The sequence below is a fragment of the Panthera uncia genome, chromosome D1, assembly GCF_023721935.1.
Source record: "Panthera uncia isolate 11264 chromosome D1, Puncia_PCG_1.0, whole genome shotgun sequence".
In the NCBI taxonomy this organism is placed as follows: Eukaryota; Metazoa; Chordata; class Mammalia; order Carnivora; family Felidae; genus Panthera; species Panthera uncia.
Window position 1 is genome coordinate 58066133 of NC_064808.1, and position 16860 is coordinate 58082992.

General features: G+C 39.8%; 1 protein-coding gene and 1 pseudogene across 1 annotated transcript in view; one reads left to right on the plus strand and one right to left on the minus strand.

The window, feature by feature from the left end:
- LOC125929398 (40S ribosomal protein S10-like) overlaps nucleotides 1–11575 on the plus strand; it is a 46588-nt pseudogene extending 35013 nt beyond the window's left edge.
- PAK1 (p21 (RAC1) activated kinase 1) overlaps nucleotides 1–16860 on the minus strand; it is a 154200-nt gene that overhangs the window by 118979 nt on the left and 18361 nt on the right. The gene's annotated exons all lie outside the window — the stretch shown is intronic.

Below are 16860 nucleotides of genomic sequence, written 5' to 3' on the forward strand. Positions count from 1 at the left end.
ATTGCTTACATACAACACCCAGTGCTCACCCCAACAAGTATCCTCCTCGATTCCCATCACCCATTTTCCCTTTCCCCAGCCTCCCCCACCCAACCATCGGTTTGTTCTCTGTATTTAAGAGTCTTTTATGGTTTGCCTCCCTCCCTCGCTGTTTGTAATTATTTTTCTCCTCTTCCCTTCCCCCATGGTCTTCTGTCAAGTTTCTCAAGTTCCACATATGAGTGAAAACATGATATCTGTCTTTCTCTGACTTATTTCACTTAGCATAATACCTTCCAGTTCCATCCATGTTGTTGCAAATGGCAGGATTTCACTCTTTCTGACTGCCAAGTAATATTCCATTGTATATATATACCACATCTTCTTTATCCATTCATCAGCTGATGGACATTTAGGCTCTTTCCATAATTTGGCTATTGTTGAAAGTGCTGCTATAAACATTGGGGTACATGTGCCCCTATGAATCAGCACTCCTGTATCCTTTGGATAAATTCCTAGTAATGCTATTGCTGCATCACAGGGTAGTTCTATTTTTAATTTTTTGAGGAACCTCTACACTGTTTTCCAGAGTGGCTACACCAGTTTGCATTCCCACCAGCAGTGCAAGAGGGTTCCCACTTCTCCACATTCTCGCCAGCATCTGTTGTTTCATGAGTTGTTAATTTTAGCCACTCTGACTGATGTGAGGTGGTATCTCAGTGTGGTTTTGATTTGTATTTCCCTGATGATGAGTGATGTTGAGCATTTTCTTCATGTGTCTGTTGGCCATCTGGATGTCTTCTTTGGAAAAGTGTCTATTCATGTCTTCTCCAACACTCTTCTTCATGAATTTTTTGTATATAAAATACGACTTACTCTCTGATACCCATAAGTGAAAAATTCACAAAATCATAGAATCTTATACTGTTTGAGACTCAGAGAGGGCTAACAGACCATCTAGTACAACTCTAAAGTGATACCTTCCTCAGGGCACACAATACCATTTCTCTCTTTTATTTTTAAAAAAATTTTTAAAGATTTTATTTTTAAGTAACCTCTCCACCCAACATGGGGCTAGAACCCACAACCCCAAGATCAAGAGGTGCATGCTCCACTGACTGAGCCAGCCACATACCCCTCTCTCTTTTATGATAAATGCCACTAATTGGATTAGTTACTGGCTTACAGGGCTCCTTCTCACCTTACCACCTCCCACTAGGCTATAAGCACATCAAGGGTTGAGATTTTCTCATTCATCCCCAGTGCTTATCATGATTAATGGTACATGGTCAGCCAACAATTCCTAAAGTATTGTTTTCTCTTTCTTTGCCACAAATCTATGAGCTTCTCCAAGAGAGGAACTGGATCTTACTCGCTTTTATATACCTAGGGTCTAGCACAGCAAGTAGCATAAAATAAATACAATAATATTTGTTGTTCATGTAATAAAAATGTTTTACTCACTATTTCTGTACTAGACTATTCTAGCCTATGAACTTACTAAGAAGTTTAGATACCCAATAACCAAAAAACAAAAAGTAGCAAGTCAAAATAGAGCCAACTTCTACTCCAAAAGGAAAAATATATTGCTGAGATACTTAAAGAGAATTAAATGTTTAGGTATCTTAAATAGGTTAGGTCCTAAAGACCCACGGCTGCCTGGGATGACACAAAGTAGAGATTCCAAACAATTATCTTGAAAAATTCACTCGGGCAGCTCTTGAAAGGGAAGACATAATTTTCTGCTTACCTAACATACATCCATTAACAGTACCTGAATCTTAGGGTGTCTGGGTGGCCCAGTTGGTTGAGCACCTGAGCTCTTGATTTTGGCTCAGGTCATGATCCCCGGGCCCTGGGATTGAGTCCCGTGTGGGACTCCATGCTGAGCGTGAAGCCTTCTTAAGATTCTCTCTCTCTCCCTCTGCCCCTCTCCCCTGCTCGCTTGCTCTCTCTCTCTCTCTCTCTCAAAAATAAGTAAGTTAATTAATTAATTAATTTTTTAAAAACACAACAACAACAGTACCTAAACCTCAACCAGACTAAGAACAACAGCCTGGCCAAGTGTCTTGTTCCAGATCTCCACTGGTATAAAGAGAAGTCCAAGCCAGCATCAGAAAAACACTAAATCAGACTTCGAAAGAACTTCTCAGTTCCTAATAGACTCCAACGACTTCCCAAAGAAGGAGTCCTCTAGGTTCTGCTGAAGCCCAGAGAAATGGTAGACCTCAACACATTTTCAAACTGGTAAAGCTCAGTGGAAGCTCAATGGAAGCTCATTCTTCCACACATAAATGTCACCTCCTTTCTGGAGTCTTCAGTGCCTCTTCTCCTCCCTTTCCACTCCTTGCTTAGATAATACTTTGTACATCCCTCTATTATACATTCATCATTGAATGTTATAATAATTTTAGTGTCTTTCTCTCCTGCTAGAGCAGACACACAATAATCACAACTACAAAAAAACAAAATTGCTGCTCCTTTCCATGCTAAGACCTCAGGTACCCTGGCTTGTCTTAATTCTGGGAGAAAAAGCAAAAAAAGGTGAAATGTTTTAAAATACCTGCCTGTTTACCATGTATTGCCTAAGAGCCATGGGTTTGTATACTGCAATTCCTCTTTTTTTTAATATTTTAAATTTTTTAAATATTTATTTTTGAGAGAGAGAGAGCGTGTGAGCGTGAGTGGGGGAGGGGCAGAGAGAGCGGGAGACACAGAATCTAAAGCAGGCTCCAGGTTCTGAGCTGTCAGCACAGAGCCTGACATGGGGCTCAAACTCACAAACCATAAGATCATGACCTGAGCCACAGTCGGAGGCTTAACTGACTGAGCCACCCAGGCACCCCTTTAAATATTTTAAATAGCAGCATTTATTCATCACCTTATATATTCTGGATATCGTGCTAGATACATCAATATGAATTAGCACAATACTCCTAATAACACAGTGCATTAGACAGACACTCCCAAAGTGGTTCCCAAAGGATTTTCATAGATATCTTGCATCTCCACCACATACACACACACCAAATTAATTAGTTTTCAAACAAATTTAATGAAATACTAAACTAAAAAGTCAAAGGGGTTTTTTATACTGCAGATGTTCTTGTGATCTTTAACACTATAGGGTAGAAATTCCAAGATGGAGAACATTTCATTGTCATTGCTACTATGTTGGGTTTTTCTCCTTTTTGTTTATTTTATACACACACACACACACACACACACACACACACACACATATATTTACACACATTTAATTTAAATCCAAGTTAGTGAACATACAGTGTAATAATGATTTCAGGAACAGAATTTAGTGATTCATCACTTACATATAACACCTAGTGCTCATCCCAACAGGTGCCCTCCTTAATGCCCAATACCCATTTAGCCTATCCTCCACCCCAACACCCCTCCAGTGACCCTCAGTTTGTATTTAAGAGTCTCTTACGGTTTGTCTCCCTCTCTGTTTTTATCTTATTTTTGCTTCCCTTCCTTTCTTTTAATTTATTTTTGAGAGAGTGTGAGTGGGGGAGGGCAGAGAGAGAGCAACAGAGGATCTGAGGCAGGCTCTGCACTGACAGCAGCAAGCCCCGTGTGGGGCTTGAACCCACAAACCACAAGATCATGACCTGAGCCAAAGTCAGACACTCAGGCGATCCACCCAGGTGCCCCACTTCCTTTCCGTTTTTAAAGTATTGTGCTCTAGTCAGAATGGTAGGCAGATACACACACACAGAGACTTCAGAGCACTCAATTCTATTTGTCTAAATCCTAGGCCTTCATCATCCTGAACAAGGGGCTAGACATTAGCATTAAAGGGTCAGTGCTCTTCAGAAATCAGGAAAATCTCAGACTCCTTAGAATAGTAAGGAATTTAGAGGTCATCAAGGAAAAGTTCCTAATTTATAGAGGGAAACTGAGGCCCAAAAAGGAGAAAGGATTTGGTCAAGATTCCATAGTTTGCTAAAAGCAAACTCATGTTTTGATGATTATTTCAGTGCAATTTCTGATGTATCTTTTCTCTTTTAAAAAAAAATCCAATCTCAAAAGTGAGGATTAGCGGGGGCACCTGGGTGGCTTAGTGAGTTAAGTATCCAACTCTTGACTTCAGCTCAGGTAATGATCCCATGGTTCATGAGACTGAGCCCTGCGTCAGGCTCTGCACTGACAATGTGGAGCCTGCTTGGGATTCTCTCTCTCTCTGCCCCATCCCTGCTGGAGCTTTCTATCTCTCTCTGAAAATAAATAAACTTTTTAAAAAACAAGGATTAGGGAGGTAATTTGTCCAAAGTCATATACCTAGTACATGATCAAGTCAAAATCTAAACCTAGGACATCTCCTAGGAAGGTCTAGCCTCTAACTCTCACTTACTTTCATGTCGAAGTTTTGTGACTCCAGATATAAATGCAACTTCATTTTCTTGACCTTTAAATTCTTTGAAGTTTGCTTGTAGTCCAATTTGGCAGAATAAAAACACATTTACCTATGTTCCTACCCAAAATCACACTAAAATAATATAAAGATATTTTAAAAGGTATAAACAAACCTCAACAAGGAAGAGAATGGGTAAGAGACATCAGAAGATGTCAGGTTTCAACAAATTTTTAGACTATTCAGAGTGAATGGAGGATTTGTGACCTTTTTTTAAAAAGAAAGGTAAAAGAAGCTACAGTGTAGCATGGTCTCTGGGCAACAGAGGTGTGTGGTCCTTAGACAGAAGGATCACATCCCCTGGAAAAACCACTAAACACCTAAAAGAATAGGCTTAGGAAGTATTAATTATTTGACTCAAATCACATAAGGCTACCAGAAGCTTGAACCCTCATCTTATTTTTGTTACCTTTCTGTAACACATTTGCTATTAATCAACTTAAAATATAGAATGACTCAATAGCCCACACCACAAAACAAGCAGACAGGAGTGTTTCCCAAGGTCTACAATTTGGCCTCCTTTACTAACTCCATAAAAGTCCTTCGTGTTTAGGTTCTCCCTGGTAAGAGCTTAGGCTATTCAAACATTTGGAGTAAGAACCCCATATTCCAATTCATATTTCAATTGTCTGATTCTACAACTCTGAAAAAGTAGGTTATCAGCACCTGACAAAATTATGACAAAGCTTGGAAGTGAAAGATTTCAGAAGCACTATCACTGTTTCAGGTCAAAGCTGAGCTCATCCACATTACCCACGATTGTGACAGAGAAGAAGCTTTTCATTCCTTTTTAGAACAGAACATGCCCTAAGGTAGGTGTTGTTACATCTGCTAACCAGCTAAAACAGATTCATTTGTAAGTGCCAAATTTTAGGACTGCCTACAGTACCGATTAAAGCATTAACAACTCCAGGATCATTTCTTAATACACAGCAATTATGTGAGTGCTACCGCTGTTTGCACCCTACTCCCATTTGAACTCTTATCTATCACCGCATTAAGCACATCTACTTACTCAATTTGTGTTTTTCTAATGTACACAGAAAGAATACTGAATTAGAAGTCAGAAGAATAGTTCTAAGTACAGCTCAAGCTTTGAAGTCAGCAAGCAGGTTTGAATCCCAGTCTTCTGTGAGATAATAAATAAATCACTCATCTCTGGGTCTCAATTACTTCATCTGTACAGTGGGTGTAATACCTACATGAGAGACCCATTGTAAGGATTAATTGACAGTATATGGCAACTTGCACAGCAGTAAGGCACTCAGTAATGTTAGTTGCTTCTTTTGTTGACCACCTGGCATATGGCAGGTACTTCCAACACTGGAATAACTGAGGAAGTGTTTAGGGAGAGGGCAGATACATGAACAAGTATAATTACAATACAATAAAGTACAATACAATAAATGCTGTCATAGCTATTGGAAGAAAGTATCACATAAACACTGAAAAAAAGGATATTCTGTCTGGAACAGGAGGACAGTGTCAGAGAAGGTATCAGAGACAGAGATATTTTAACTGGGCTTTGAAGGTTGTTGAGCAGAAGTACAACAAAGCAATGAAAAACAGGTTACACAAAAGAAACTATGAGAAACAAGTTAGGGAGACATGAAAGAGGTATATATGGCTTATTTAAGCAACAGCGAGAGAAAACCTGAGAGAAGTGAATGAGTTACACAAGACCAGAAAATTAGCATAAAGAGCCTACCCAAACGAATTTTTTGTGGAGAGGAAACTGATATGAGAGAGAAGGAGAAGTATCATGTGAGAAACTCATGAAGAAAATATTTAGTAGAAAAGAAAAGAAATAAAATCACCACTGTGATTATAAAGGACTGCGATATGGAGAAGAGCTTGAATTTACTTTGTATGACCCAAGGGTCAGACTTAGGAAGGTAGAGGGAAATGAAGAGTGACATAAAAATGGTCCAGCAATGGGGTGCCTGGCTGGCTCAGTCAAAGGAGCATGCAACTCTCGATCTCGGAATCATGAGTTTGAGCCCCACATTGGGTGTAAAGATTACTTAAATAAATCATTTTTTTAACGACCCAGGGATATTAATCACATACAGAGTGGGGTATTTGGAATTTAAAAGGAAATGTCCCTTCTTTAAGTGGTGAAATTAGCCCAGAGAGCTCAAGGAAGAAACTCTTTATCTACTGGCTAAGGAGCCCAGGCTTTCTCTTCCTCTTTAGGGACAGGACTTGACTTGATGGGCTTTTGACGGAACCGCGTTTGAGGAAGGTGCTTCTGCCACTTCCTGAGATACTTACACAATTCAATTCAACCTCCAAAGGGAACATTAGCCCACACAAAAACAGCCTAAAAAAGAAAACTAAACTAAAGAAGGCAACTGACTTTAGAGGAAACTAGGCTTAAAGACAGAAGGGCTATAGGGCTGCAGAACATCACAGACATCAAGTATGTGCTACTCTGTAATGGAGGAAGTAAGCAACAGAACAACTTCAATACCCTTACCTAAATGTCGGAGTTGTCAGGAGCCACAGGGGCATCCAGGCCAACACACTGTACAGAGAAACTGAAGCCCAGAGAAGGGAAAGAAGGAAGAGCCAGGCCTAAAAACAACTTACACACTTTACACTGCAGGTAGGCTCGTTTACTGGTATTATCTCAATTTTCCTCAAGTAGGAGGAAGTAGGTATTATTCTCCCAATAAGACTCTAAGTTCTTTAAAGCATTCTAATGTTTGTGTTAGTTATGCTTGTGGATTTCTGGAGTAAATGATACTTTCTTTCCTTTTTGACCCCATGGGTTATTAAAAAAATTCACTTTGAGGACTGAGGTTCCCCCACACAAATAACATAGACTACAAAAACAGTTTCTCAACACCTCACCCCAATTGCCCTACTCTCTAAGTCTAGATCTTCCAATGTATCCTATGTTCAATAAAAATTAGTCTATGTCAAGAATTACACATGGCCAACAGACACAAGAAAAGATGCTCAACGTCACTCATTATCAGGGAAACGCAAATCAAAACTACAGTGAGGTATCACCTCATACCTGTCAGAATGGCTAAAATCAACAACACAAGAAACAACAGGTATTGGCAAGGATGCAGAGAAAAGGGAACTCTCTTGCACCATTGGTGGGAATGTAAACTGGTGTAGCCACTCTGGAAAACAGTATGGAGGCTGCTCAAAAATTTAAAAATAGAGGCTCCTAGGTGGCTTAGTCGGTTAAGTGTCCAACTTCAGCTCAGATCATGATCTCACTCGTAAGTTCGAGCCCCACATCAGGCTCCGTGCTGACAGCTCAGAGTCTGGAGCCTGCATCAGATTCTGTGTCTCCCTCTCTGCCCCTCCCCCACTCACACACTGTGTGTCTCTCTCTCCCCTTCAAATATAAACATTAAAAAAAGTGTTTTTTTTAAGTTAAAAATAGAATTATCCTACAATCTAGCAATTGCACTACTGGTATTCACTCAAAGAATCCAAAATACTAATTCAAAGGGACAGATGCACCCCAATGTTTATAGCAGCATTATCTACAATAGCCCAACTATGGAAACAGCCCAAGTATCCATCGATTGATGAATGGATAAAGAAGTTGTAAGATACATACACACACACACACACACACACACACACAGAGTGGATATTACTCAGCCATCAAAAAGAATGAAATCTTGTCATTTGCAATGACATGGATGGAGCTAGAGAATATTCTGCTAAGCAAAATAATTCACTCAGAGAAAGACAAATACCATATGATTTCACTCATATCTGGAATTCAAGAAACAAATAAGCAAAGGGGGAAAAAATAGTGAGAGGCAAACCAAGAAACAGACTCTTAACTAAGGAGAACAAACTGATGGTTACGGGGGGGGGGGGGGGGGGGGGGGGGCAAAAAATGGGGGGGGTGTAGGGTAACTAATCGATAGGGTTTAAGGAGTATACTTGTGATGAACACTAGGTGATGTATGGAAGTGTTGAATCACTATATTGTACACCTGTTACTAATATTACACTGTATGTTGGGCTGCCTGGGTGGCTCAGTCAGTTAAGCATCCAACTTCGTATCAGGTCATGATCTCATGGTTTGGTTTCTGAGTTCGAGCCCCACATTGGGCTCTCTGCTGTCGGCACAAAGCCTGCTTCAGATCCTCTGTCTCCCTTTCTCTCTGCCTCTCTGTGGCTTCCACACTCTCTCTCTTAAAAATAAATAAATATTTTTTTAAAACTTTTTAAATATTACACTGGATGTTAACTAACTGGACTTTATTAATTTTTTTAATCTTTATTTATTTTTGGGAGAATGAGAGAGAGACAGAGTGAAGGCAGGGGAGGAACAGAGAGAGAGGGAGACACAGAATCCGAGGCAGACTCCAGGCTCTGAGCTGTCAGCACAGAGCCCGACGCAGGGCTCGAACCCACAAACTGTGGGATCATGACCTGAGCCAAAGTCGGACACTTAACTGAATGAGGCACCCAGGCGCCCCAACTAACTGGACTTTAAATAGAAAATTCAAAAAATGTAAAAAAAAAAAAAAAAAAAAAAGTTCTATTTCAGTTCTTGTGCTGATAGGGAATACAGATTTGAATCAGACAAGACCTCTACCTTCAAGGAGTTTCCATTCCAGTAAGGTAAACGGACATGGCAATCAGTGATGATTTTTGAGTCATAAAGACGTGGGTTCAAATCCTGGGTCTACCCTTTACTAGCTAAGGCAAGTCATTTCTTTTATCTAAACTCTATATTCCTTATCTGTGAATTGAGGGCAATATCATCAGCCTAACTCAAAGGGTCACTAAGCATTTGGTGAGATAATATATTCAAAGTACCCAGACTAATATCTAATCTATAGTATACATGGTTAGTATATATTTACTAAATTAATAGCTTATATGAGAGTATCCTATTTGGGGGGAAAGAAGGAGAGAACCTATCAGCATTATGCTTTCCCATAATCTTGCAACTTCTAAGGAAATGCTGTTTGCTTGATCATGCAAATCTCATGTTCTCCAGCTCATGTGCCTTAGACCAACCAACTCCATCCCAGAATTAAAAACCAGAAAGAGGAACCTGGCAGGTGCCACACAATGACTAGGAATGAAGGAAATAGTTGTCTGGCCTGAACCAAGGTGATAAAGGGAAGTTGGCAGTAGAGCAAAGCTTAAAAAAACCAAGACATGAAATCCCACAAATCCATCAGGCTAAAGACTATAAAAGCCTATTTAAATACAAATATCTCAGCAAAGTGGAGCTTGGATGAGAAATTAGGAGCCAAAGGGGTTCATGGATCCCTATGGGCCACAGTACTTCTCCACTTCAAGTAGTCATTCTTCCAATAAAAATATACTACATATTGGGGCACCTGGGTGACTCAGTCAGTTAAGCATCTAGCTCTTGATTTCAGCTCAGGTCATGATCTCATGGTTTATGAGATGGAGCCCAGCATCAGGGTGGGATTCTCTCTTTCCCTCTCTCTCTCTCTCTCAAAATAAATAAATAAATGTTTAAATAAATACATATACAAATATATGCATACATATGAGTGTATATATATATATATATATATATATATATATATACACACACATATCTACTGTAGGTCAGGTATTTGGGGCAACAGAGGACTTAGACATGGTCCCAACACTTTGAGACATTTATATTGTCAGAGACTGAGATCACAATGAGAAAAGGTTTCACCACAAAGGTTCTCACATACTGATACTCAGTGGCCTGTAGACAGTGGTGATGAAAAGTAGCACTACTTTTCCCATTTCCATTCTCCCTTCCAAGTTTCCCAGCCACCAAATTTCCTCTACCTCTTCTTCAATCAATTCACCATATGCAATGCCTGCCATTTCTACAGGCCCTTCCCTGGACAGAAGAAAGACAGAAGAAAGAGCCTGACTACGGGCCACTACAGTTTAAAGCAGAAACCTAACCACAAAGCCCATACCTTACCTTGCCTATAGCCTCTGAATTAAACTTTTCAAAATAGTTTTAAAGCTACAGAAGAATGAGTTCTGCTATATCTATTTTAAGTCTTAAAGGAACAGTTCTGAGAAGACAGAATTAAGTCTTCTGAGATCTCACTTACTGAACAGCTATTATGCAACAGGCACCAAATTAAATGCTTTACATACACTAATGTTCTCCACACAGCTATGTAAGAGAGTTACTATTGTCCCAATTTTACAAAGGAAAAAAAAAAAAAAAACCTGTGTTCACAGAAACTAAATGACTTGCCCAAAAATCACACAGTTAATAGGTGATGGGGCCAAAATCCATAGGCAAATTAGCCATGTCCACTTTCATCTGCCTTTTTTTCCACTGCATCTCACATTTTTATCCTAATAATAACCCCATGAGGCAGGTAAAAGAGGTATCAGCATTATCCCATCTTACAAATGAGGAAACTCATACTTGAGGAAGTGATATTACTTTCTCACGAACAAGTCAGTAAATGGCAGAGCCATGGTTTGTACCCAGATCTTCTGCCCTCAGATCTATGCTCTTTCCACTACCTGACCTTTCCTCTTACATTTGCCCTGCAGAGGGGTGTAGTGAAATGCACTTAACAGGGAATCAGAAGTGCTGAGATATAGTCCTGACTCTGTAACTAACTTACTGTGTAATACTGAGTTGTTTTTTCCTTTCCAGTTCTGGCCCCATACACAGCAGCAGCTGAGAAGTTGATGCCCAAGAAGAGCCATCTATGAACTCCTTTTCAAGGAGGGAAAGTGGTGGCCAAGAAGGACGTCCACATGCCTAAACACCCTGAGCTGGCAGACAAGAATGTGCCCAATCATAACATTATCAAGGCTATGCAGTCTCTCAAATCATAAGGCTACATAAAGGAATTGTTTGCCTGGAGACATTTCTACAAGTACCTTATCAACAAGGTTATCCAGTATCTCTGTGAATACCCCCATCTGCCCCCTGAGGTTGTGCCTGCCATTCTGCACCACATCCATCCTGAAACTGTCAGGCCATGGCCCAAAGGTGTGGGGGGAGAGCAACCTGTAAGACTCACATGAGAGGAAGCTGACAGAGACACCTACAGACAAAGCACTGTGCCCTCTGGTGCCAACAAGAAAGGTGAAGTTGGGGCTGGGTCAGCAAGTGAATTCCAGTTTACAGGTGGATTTAGTCATGGATGTGGTCAGCCAGAGATTGTTTTGTGTTGAATAAATCTGTAGCCAGAAAAAAATTGTTTTAAATACTGAGTGAGTTATTTTTTCTTCTCTTGGTCTCAGTTTTCTCATTCATAAAATAAAGGTGTTGAATTGGAAAACTTTTAGGTTGCCCTCCAGCTGGCAATCTGGGTTTTAATTAGTACCAACAAGTCTATGAGAAGAAGGGTCTCTGGTTTCCTTGCCACCCAACAGTAGCTTTCTAACGCAAACAAACAAATATTAATTGCTATTTATAGTATAAAGTTAGAAGTGCTCAGCACCAGAGTAAAAATTGTTCATTCGATTTTATTCCTTCCTTCCTCAAACACCCTAGATGTAAACACAGAAAAGACCACTAATAATCCAATGTTGGCACACCCAATAACTAGCACATCTAATAACATGCCAAGTATGCCTAGGAGTGAAGAGTATGTCCACGGTGGGCCCTTCTTTCCACTGCTGGATCCACAACACTTCTACTCACTAGGTAATCTTATTTCCTAGGTTGGGACATCAGCTCTGCTTCATTTTCAGCAGACCTGCTAATGACTTTAATTAAATCCCATTAGATATAAACAAGTTAAGATAGACTTTCAACTAATAGGGGAAAAATGAAATTTAACCCCAGATATAAATTCTTCCATGGCAGGAGATAGGAAGAGGGCAAGAAGTAGAATACAAGACTAGACAAATTACTTCCCTTAATTTCTTATATAAAGTAAAGGAGAGTGGGGCACCTGCGTGGCTCAGTCAGTTAAGTGTCCGACTTTGGCTCAGGTCATGATCTCAGGGTTTGAGTTCAAGCCCCACATCAGGCTCTGTGCTGACAGCTCAGAGCCTGGAGCCTGCTTTAAATTCTGTGTCTCCCTCTATCTCTCTGTCCCTCCCCCGTTCATACTCTGTCTCTCTCTCTCTCTCTCAAAATTAATACACATAAAAAAAAAAACTAAAGGAAAGAGTCCAAGCCAATCCTGAACACCTTTCCCACTGTAACATAATAGAATTTTATAAATATTCTATATTTAGAAAACATGAAATGTGTAAAAAACAAAAAGTAGGACGGAGAGGGCAAAGTGCTACAAATTAAAATGATCTCACAGAAGAAAATAAAAAGGAATCAGTTATTCTGCCAAGGAAAACATAAAATATGTATGGTCACATCACCATTAATACATATTAGTTATAAGAGTGAAAAGAAATCCCTGTATCCCTGTGACAGCCAGAGTAAATAATTCACATAATGCCCCAAGAAAAGACTGCAGAGGCAGAAACCATTGCTCATGAAATTAAATCAGAGCTAATCTAAATATGGTCAAGAATCTGAGACCTGAAACAATTACTGAGAACGAGGTAATTGTCTTAGGAGGAAAGACAGTCCTAAGGGAGTACACTTTCCCTTGTCCTCAGAATAAAGTTCAAAGGACTTTGGCCAAGTATTTTTGGTAAATATTTACTAATATTTATTTATTTTACTAATATTTATTTATTTCATTAATATTGCTAAATAATTACCTAAGCCCTTCACATACATTCATTCATTTAATTCTTCCAACACTCTAGTAGTTATATTCCTTATTTTACAGAAGAGGAGTTTGAAGCTCAAAGAAGGGACCAAGATGAGAACCCAATCTCTGACTCCAAGTTCAATGTACTTTCTTTTTGAATGTTTGTTTTTTGTTTTTCTGAGAAAGAGAGAGAAAGTGTGTGTGGGCACAGGGGAGGGGCAGAGAGAGAGAGGGACGGAGGATCTCAAGCAGGCTCTGCGCTGACAGCTGACAGCAGCAAGCCCCATCCAGGGCTCAAATTCAGACTATGAGATTCTGATCTCAACCGACTCAGCCACCTAGGCATCCCCAATGTACTTTCTATCTCAACCCATTAGAATCTACCTCCTTCACTGCACAGGTCCTTCACACATACGTTATCTAGTTTTATATTTCACAACAACCTTGTGTGGTAGAAATTCAAGATTCCTCATTAACTGACCCCCTACCCACCTCTACAGTTTTGAAACGGATGCTGTTGTCAGCCTATCCAGCATTCATTCTCTACTTTCTCCTTCCTAATAGAGCCCTGATTTTTATCCAGTATTCATCCCTCAGCAGCGTGTGTTACTAAGGCATTTCTCAAATTTTAGTCTGTTGTCAGCATCATAATCACCTGGAGGACTTGTACAAAAAGCAGATTCCTGGGCCCCACACCCAGAGTTTTTGATTCACTGAATCTGGTACATGCCCTGAGTATCTGCATTTTTAACAAGTTCCCAAGTGACCACACTTTGAAAACCACTGTCCTCAAGTAATGCTGACCCCTAGCTCCAGGGAGAGGTCTTGATTCTACATTCAAACCGTAGTATTTAAACCATTCTTGACAGCCATTAGTTCAAGAACTCAGCCTTAACCAATTAGCTTCTGGTATGCCTCTGGAAACTCTTGTGGGTCCAGGATGGGCAAGTAGCCTAAGTTGATCCAGTTGGACTAAAGAATTTTTTTCCCATTTTGGGAGATTAAGTCAGTGTCTCTTTCTCTGCCTCTCTCCCTATCTCTCTCCCTCCCTCCCTTCCCCTTCCTCTCTATGTATCTCTCTCACCCATTGGTTAACAAAAAAACTTACCTCCTTAACTGTTCCTATCAGCCAATTTATCACCATGATGAAAGCAGCTTGGGGAATACACACACACACACACACACGCGCGCGCGCGCGCATTTCCCAGACTCCTTTCTAAGGGTGATTTAAGTTTTGCTAATCAGATGCTCCACACTAGATACTGATTTGGAATGAAATTAGATGGGTGGGGAGACTAGACACAGGACATCCCTCTTATTGGAGCAAACTGCGCAGAGGCAGCAGAGTTCTAGATCTAGCAGTTGTAGCAACAGCTTCCTGATTTTGCAGCTTCTAGATTATGGCAAAGACTGTGGCATCCTTAACAGCTCAGTTCTTCAGTGTGGTTTAAGGAATTTGTTCTTGGAAGTCCAGCCTAGGTCCATTTCTTACTCTCACAAAGGCTCTTTAATCTCTCTAGCACCCTTTAGTAAATAATTTTTCCTTGAACTTGCTAGAGTGGATTCTGTTACTTGCCCCTATTAATAAGAAACCTGACCACTAAACTGCCTTACACTAAAGATAACTTATATTATTTAAAATCATGTTCTCATAACAGCTAACCCTTTCCTTCCTTGTCTTTGCAGCAACTCTTTCCTCAGTCTGGAACGTCCTCTCCCTCAAAATTGTCTCATTTGCAAAAGCTATCTACTTCTTCCATGAAGAGGTTTACATAAAAAGGAGTTAATCACAGAGGAAAGGAAGTAAATAGACTTGACAGAGGAGACTGAGCCCTAAAGAACAGCAATATGACATCTGGCAGAGAAGGGGCAAGGAGGAAGGAGAGGGGTATTTCATATGTAAAGAACAACATTCACAAAAGCATTAAAGTGCCTCTTGCCACCAAGGACTGACCCCATGAACTCACAACTTCTTAGAGTTGGGATTGATGCCGCAGCATATACTGGTGTTTGCTCAATAAATTAGTATTGAATACAAGTGACTTTTAGAGTCAGTTGTCAGTAATTACTAAGTCTTAATAACTGTGTATTTTTTTAAAAAAAATGCTATACTAGGAGCCACAAGGAAATTCCCATAGTGAGATCACAGTTTCCTACCCATGAAGATTTACAATGTAGAGGGAAACAAAGATATCTGAAAAGATCAAGGACATAATATAAATACTATAAAGACAAGTGCAAATTCATATAAACAGGTGTAAAGAAAAAAGATTCAAGTCATTGGAGTATCTAAAAGTAGGTGTTTTTCAGAAAGGATATTCCCCAAGAGAATTCATTAATTTACTAAATATTTATCAAGCATCTACTATGTGCTAAAAATTACTCTAGACACTGAAGATACATACAGGGAAGCAAGTAGACAAAAATCCTTGCTTTCACTAGGCTCGGATTCTAACTGAAGAAGAATTAGCAACAAAGGTTTCAAAGACAGAATTGGAAATTAAAGCACTGGTCATTAGACTCATTTTAGCTTCCTTATGCTGTAATCATAATGATAGACAACACTTACTGATCACTTGTTATGTGCCAGAATCTGCTAAGTGCTTTACAATTATTGCCTCATGTAATCTTAGTAACAAACCTATGAAGCAGGTACTATTATTAGTACCATTTTAAGGATAAGGATACTAAAACTACACAGGTTACTTAACTCTCCCCAGATCACATAAGGAAGTGGCAGGGCCACAAGATTCAAAGTTAGGTCAGTGGCAGAGGTTTTAAATGCTGCATAATAGAGAGGACAAAATTATATTTACATCAGATAGATTTTTGTTAAAATGGGAGGCAAGGAATTATTAATTTGGCATGAGCTTTATCATCTCTGAGGGTTTTTTTTTCCTTATCCCATAAAATGAGGAATTAGATTCCCTAAACTATGTTCACTTCCAGCTTGTTTCCATGGTTTCAAAAACAATGTGAAAAGGTATTCAGGTAGTTTGACCAATTGTTAGTGAAAAGGTACTCTGAAGGTCGATCCTATACAGTTCTTATCTACCAGCTGGGACCATGTGCTTCCATGCTTTCATTAAGGAGCACATTAGCATTATATTAATTGGCATAAACAGCTGTAGCACCTCCAGCAGATAGGAGACTGGAAGCACAGAGAACAAAGGGAGAGGCAGGAAAGCAATGATTGGCTGACCTGGATCCGTCTAGGTCAGGTTTGGCATTTGGCCCCTCTGCATTTCTAAGTTCTCATGAATGTGGATGCCCAGGCAGCAGCCCAAAGCCTTCCTCATTTCCATCTCAATCTCCAGGAAGAATTACAATGAGAACAAGAGCTATTGAGGAAGAGAACGGACTCTGAATATTTAAGCACACACTAGGCTGGAACCAGCAAAAGAAAGAGTGAGAGATTTTCCTTCTGGACCTAACAAAGTGTAACAGTCAAACCCTACTCACCTGACATACAAGCTCTGTCCCAAATAGTACCTTTTCAAGGAGCCCTTCCAAACCCTACAATTATTTACTTCTTTCTGTCCCTATGCATTTATTAGGTACCTCCGAAGTACCAGACTCTGAGCTAGGCACCACAGGAATATAATGAATAAAGCATAACCCCCAACATCAGGGAACTGAAGCTAATAGAGAAACAAGTACATACAGCGGGATTCTTACTATCTTGAGTATAACTAATATCAAAAACTGCCATTTAAGTTAACTGATGAGGTACCAAAATTGCCTAGTAAAATTTTTTTAAATGATTGGGACTTCAATTTATCAAACATAAAA